General features: G+C 50.3%; 1 protein-coding gene across 1 annotated transcript in view; it reads left to right on the top strand.

Moving 5' to 3' along the window:
• Positions 1–768: 768 nt before the first annotated feature.
• The window catches only part of Zfp664 (zinc finger protein 664), a 28,121-nt gene continuing 23,288 nt past the window's right edge, over positions 769–5,601 (top strand). Inside the window, exons 1-2 of the mRNA NM_001416822.1 lie at positions 769–946; positions 1,396–1,539. The gene's annotated coding sequence lies outside the window, so the exon portion shown is untranslated. The remainder of the gene's footprint in view (positions 947–1,395; positions 1,540–5,601) is intronic.

Raw genomic sequence — 5,601 nt, 5'->3', positions numbered from 1 at the left:
GCCCCGCACCTGCAATGCGGCTCGTACCCGGCCCGGGCCGGCGGTTGCAGCCGTTGCGACGCGCCTCCCCCGCCGCGCCGGTGCGCAGCCTGGCTCCGAGCCCCGCGAGCGAACCTCAAGGATTCTTTATCAGCGCAGGTGCGCGCCTCACCTGCCACGGTCCCTCAGGCGGCTGCGGCGCTCGGCCTGCTCCTCGCGGTGGCCCGCGGCCCATGGGCAGGGACTGTCGGAGCCGGGTGCGCGGCGGCCCTGCCGCGCGGCACGGTCCTCAAGAGACGCCGCCCGGCCGGTGCATTCCGCACGCTCCCTCAGAGCGCTCGGCGCGGTGCACGCCGGGAGACGTTGGCTGTCCGGCTAGTCGCACCCGAGGATGTCTGAGGAGACGGTGCGGCGCCGACGCGACAGCGGTCTGCTAGTGAGAGGGGGCAGGGCCCGGGCGGATCGATGCTCTCTCTGCGGAGGGGAAAGGGGACGACGCCCTACTCCCTGCGGCTGCGGCAGGGCAAAGGCGAGGGCGAGGATGAGGGGGAAAAAAAGAGGGATGTTAGTAACACGCAAGCGCACTGCTCAGGTGCGGCCGCACTGCGGTTGCCCTGGGTAACCAGGGCGGGGTGGGGCGGGGACAACGAGGGGTGGAGAAGCCGAAAGGGAACGCGCGTGCGTGTGTGGGCGGGGACGCGAGCCGCCCGGCACGCATGCGTGCGGTGCCCTCCTTGTTCTCCCCGCCCCTCCCCGGGGATGGAGTTGGCTGGCCGGCCTGGCGCGTGCGCACGCGCGCCGTCCCCCGGAGGCGTCTGGGTGTGCGGAGCGCGCGCGCGCTGCTCGGAGGCGCACCTGTGAGGTGTCCCCTGAGGAAAGCAGGAGGCCGGTGGGCGCGCGGAGTCCGCGGCCTAGACGCGCTCCTCAGCCACACTTGGGAGCGAGTTGGACCGGCCGATCGTATTAGGTGTGTTTGTCTCTTTTGCCTTTTCAGGACGGGGCGTGGGCCGACGAGCGGGCTTGGGGGCGGAAGGCGGTAGAGTCGGGAGAAGCGGGGGAGTAAGGAAAGGAAAACAACCCATCATTCAGCCGGGCCTGGGCCGCGGGCATGGCGGGGAGAGAAGGTCAGCGCGGTGCCCGCTGCGGTGCAGGCCCTAGTCGGGCCGGGACGAAGCTGAAGAGGCCCCGCGGATGCTGGACTCCCGGGCCGGGCCCCATTGTTGTCCGGGCCGAGGCGGGCGTGAGCGCCGCAGCTCTGCGAGCCCAGGGCCGCGCCCTGGAGCGCATCCAGGCGGGTCCTGGGAGAGAGCGGTAATGGCCGCGCGCGCGGGCCGGGGCACGGGGCACGGGGCACGGGGCGGGGGCGGGGGCTCGCAGAGCGGTCCGCTGCATGGCTCTCTGTCATGTCCTCTCCAGCACTGCACAGTCCCGGCCGAGGCCGTCCAGCATCCCGCCCAGGTGATGAGGACCTCCCCGTGTCCCCAGCGCGCCAGGCTGCTGCTGCTGTTGCCGCCGGACGCCTCCATTGTCTGACCACCGCCAGGGCCGGGCCCTCGGCAGGTAAGCTGGCCAGTGCTAGGCACAACTCCCCTGCCGTCGCCGAGCACCGGCCTCCCCCTTGAGATGCGCTGGTCGCGACTCCAGCCAGGTCGCCGCTCTCCGCGAACTCGGCTTCTTTGTGAGACCTTTCTGGCCAAACTCCAGGCAAGTCGATCTTGGGGATGCGTCTGCCCGATCGGGAGTTTAGAGTGTGCCTGTTGCAACAAAGGAGCCCCGGAATCGGAAATCATAGTCCCAAGCCAGTGCCCCCTTGCCAGGAGCAGTGTCCTTTAAACCTTGTTTTGTTTTCAGGGGGTGGGACTCTTTTAGAAGGGGATCTCTACTTACTCTTAGGCGTGTACTTCCCCAGAGCAGAAAAGTAGTGACCTCCTTGTCCCCCCTACAGGTTAAGATTTAGAAATCAATTGTAGGTGAGCAGAGAAAGGTATTTTCTTGTAAAGGTGAATGCAGTCACAGATGACAGGTTGATCAGCCCGTGTCTGTCTCGATAACTATTCTGCACGTGGTGCGTATTTTAAGTCTTATGTAAGGGCTTTACATCACGTTTGAGTACTGACTAGCTGTGCATTTTTCTCACGTTAGCATCTAGTGCTTTAACTTTAGAACTAGGGCCTGGTGTTCGAGAGTTTGGGTCTGTTGTGGTTTAGCCATGTTCGTGGGGATATAGCACTTGAAGTTTTAATTTTAAAGAGCAGCTCTTAAAAACCAAAACCAGAAAAGCCTGGTGGCAGTTCTGTGTAAGGAGGAATTTATTGGAGGGAGCCCCAGAGCCATGCTAATTGTAGAATGGAAACATTTATGATGGAGGACCTTGGTTAGGAAACGACAAGGGCATCTCTGAGGTGACTGCAAACTGTTCTTTTGCCTGTGACCTTGAGGAGGACACTTAGAGCCTCAGTTTCTATAAAGGTCTGATCACTATGCAGATGAAAGCTGGAAAGTGTAAGGCAGTAAACGGCCTGATTATTAGCTCTGGTGGTTCAAAACCCACCCACTTGGGGTTGGGGATTTAGCTCAGTGGTAGAGCATTTGCCTAGGAAGCGCAAGGCCCTGGGTTCGGTCCCCAGCTCCGAAAAAAAGAACCAAAAAAAAAAAAAAAAAACCCACCCACTTGCATGTAATTTGTATTCTCCTTTCATCGTATGAACATACTGTAGATAACTTATGACGGTCAACTTTAAAGCTTTTAAGTTTTGATCCTGTTACAATTAATTTTTTTTTCTTTTTTTTTTTCGGAGCTGGGGACTGAACCCAGGGCCTTGCGCTTCCTAGGCAAATGCTCTACCACTGAGCTAAATCCCCAACCCTACAATTAATTTTTATGGCATAGTGGCTATGCTGTCTTTCTAATGAATATTTTACAAGGTTCGTTTTTCCTAATGCTTTTCTATTCTTAAGAAAAAGCACATTCGGGGTTGGGGTGCTTGCCTAGCAAGCGCAAGGCCCTGGGTTCAGTCCCCAGCTCCGAAAAGAAAAAAGAAAAAGAAAAAGCACATTCATTAGTTGACTGGATCAGAGTATCTGCAGTCAGCTTAGCTAAAACCTTACTTCGACATTTAAACAAACTTATATCTTCCTGTTGTCCACTCTCTGCATGTTTTCCTGTGGCTGCAAAAGATTTGAGTTACTTCTCAGTCCCTTTTAGGAAAAGGGACTCCTACTGAGTTTGTAGGTGTGTCAGAAAGTTTTACCAGCTGAGATAGGGATGGAATGGGATAACAGCTTGAGATACAATCAATTCAGTCGGTCCCTTTGTAGGTGTGCTTTTTGTTTTGTTTTGTGTTCAGATGTAGGTGAGTGCATGCCAAGGAAAACAATTTGCCCTTGTTCTCTGGGAGTTTATAATCTGTAGAGAGAAAGGATGAGAGATTAATCCCAGAACTTCATGTCTAGTCACAGATGAGGCCATCTGCTAGGAAAGTTAGGTAGCACCTGGAGTATAAGAGAGCATAAAAATGAGAACCACACTTTAGATTGAGGACCCTGAATGACTTCCCCAAACCCTAAAGCAAGAATTAAGCTGAGATTTGAGGGATGAGTAAGCCCTGGTGTCGCTGAGGTTGGGGGTAATTTTCCTACTGTTTATGTGGGAAGGCCTTTAGGGAGGGAAAGTAGTACTCATTGTAGGAGCTAAGGCATCACTGGAGGTGGTTAAGGGGAAAGAGTATTACCTGACCGGGCCACGTCTTGTAGTATTACTAGCATGGCAGATTTGAAATGTGGTTTTTAAACAGCCTCTCCAGTTACCACATGCAGAATGTGGAGGCGTGAGGTGGAAAGAGAAAGTGGGAAGACCACACTGGCATTTCCTAGAGCTCTTGGAGGAAGGGCAGCCTGCTCCTTAGAGCTCATGGTGAATTCACACCACTAGCAAAAGTGAAGCCAAAATAGATGCTTGGTCCTTTTTTTTTTTTTTTTTTTAATAAGACCTAGTTTTTTCCTTCTAAGAGATAGGACTCAATAAAAGCAAGAGCAGAAATACTTGCCAGGGCCTTCCAAATCCCAGGCACATTTTCTGTCATTGGATTTATGTTTCTAACACAAAGGTCACTTTAAAACAAGCATGCACACATGCACAGGCACACTTTCTAGAGGACATATTTAATTCCCAGAACCCTCATGGCAGCTCACAACTGTCTGTAATTCCAGTTTTTTCCTTCTTTGGGTACTATGCACATGGTACACATGCAGGCAAAATACCCATACATATAAAATAAAAATAAATGCAGAGCTGTCCAAATTTCATTAGTGATACTATGTAGAAAATATTTTTTTTTAAACATCAGACTAAGCAAGTTTAGAAGTTTGCTGAAGGGCGCTGGGGATTTAGCTCAGTGGTAGAGCGCTTACCTAGGAAGCGCAAGGCCCTGGGTTCGGTCCCCAGCTCCGGAAAAAAAAAAGAACCAAAAAAAAAAAAAAGAAGTTTGCTGAAATCCCTGACAGCTCCTGGGAACGTCAATGTGAATGAAGCTCTGACAAGATGGAGCAGAAGCCTCATTTTAAGCAGGGACACTTGGTGTTTGTACTGGGGATAGTGTGTTGGTTTTGAAATGGTAGCCTGGACAGTCAGGCAAGGACACAAGCTTCATTCTATTATATAGGATACAAAACAAAATAATTATGTGTTTGAATAAGAACAGAAAAATACCCAGAATAGCCCATGGAAGCCCTGATTGCTTCTGCGGGGAGACACTGGGAGCCAGTTTTCCTTCTGTGCATTCGAATTTCCTTACGTCTATATGAGCAATAATTTGCAGTGAAAGACTCATTGAACACAGAGAAATCATCATCGCGTTCCGTGCTTAAGGGGCATAGTACCAGTGGCACATTCACATTCTTATGTTATAGTGGCCATATAGATCAAGACTTACAGTACTCCTATTTCTTGACATGGGAGCCATTAAAGAAATGTTTCTAAATATAATAAAAAGCTTTCTGCACAAAATATGTAGAATGATCTTAATGGTTTAATTGTAGAATGGCAATAATACATTTGCTATCTAATCCTTCCACTTAGAATGTATACCAAGGAAATATATTTAAAAGCTTATGACTGTTAAGTAGAGGAAAATCAGGTTGTAGGTACTATGTAAATACACAAAAAATTCAGTAATCTCTCATTAAAACCAGTGAATGGAAATGTCTACAAGACATTTGGTGAAAATGTTAAGAATTGTGGACTTTGGATATTAGGATTTTGAGCTACTTAATCTGTTCTTTTATAGTTATAAAAACTACAGTGGAACATTTTCCAGGTTACATTATATTGGGGACCTTTTAGCTACATGATGAAATAATGTGCATATTTATTTATATATTTTTTTGTGTGTTTTTTATTTTGAAGCATGGTCTCTTTGTGTTGTCCTGGCTGTCTTGGAACTCACTATGTAGACCAGGCTGGCCTTGAACTCACAGAGATCCTCCTGCCTGTGCTTCCCAAGTGCTGTAATTAAAGGCATGCACCACCATACTGTGTTGCATGTTTTTTTAAAGCCATAGACATTTGTGGATTATAATGCAAGTAGATGGGACTCATTGAGAAGTTGTAAGCAGGGTAGGAAC

The sequence above is a fragment of the Rattus norvegicus genome, chromosome 12, assembly GCF_036323735.1.
Source record: "Rattus norvegicus strain BN/NHsdMcwi chromosome 12, GRCr8, whole genome shotgun sequence".
NCBI classification, from domain to species: Eukaryota; Metazoa; Chordata; class Mammalia; order Rodentia; family Muridae; genus Rattus; species Rattus norvegicus.
The sequence above is the reverse complement of the archived record's forward strand: the minus strand, read 5'-3'. Positions and strand labels throughout refer to the sequence as shown.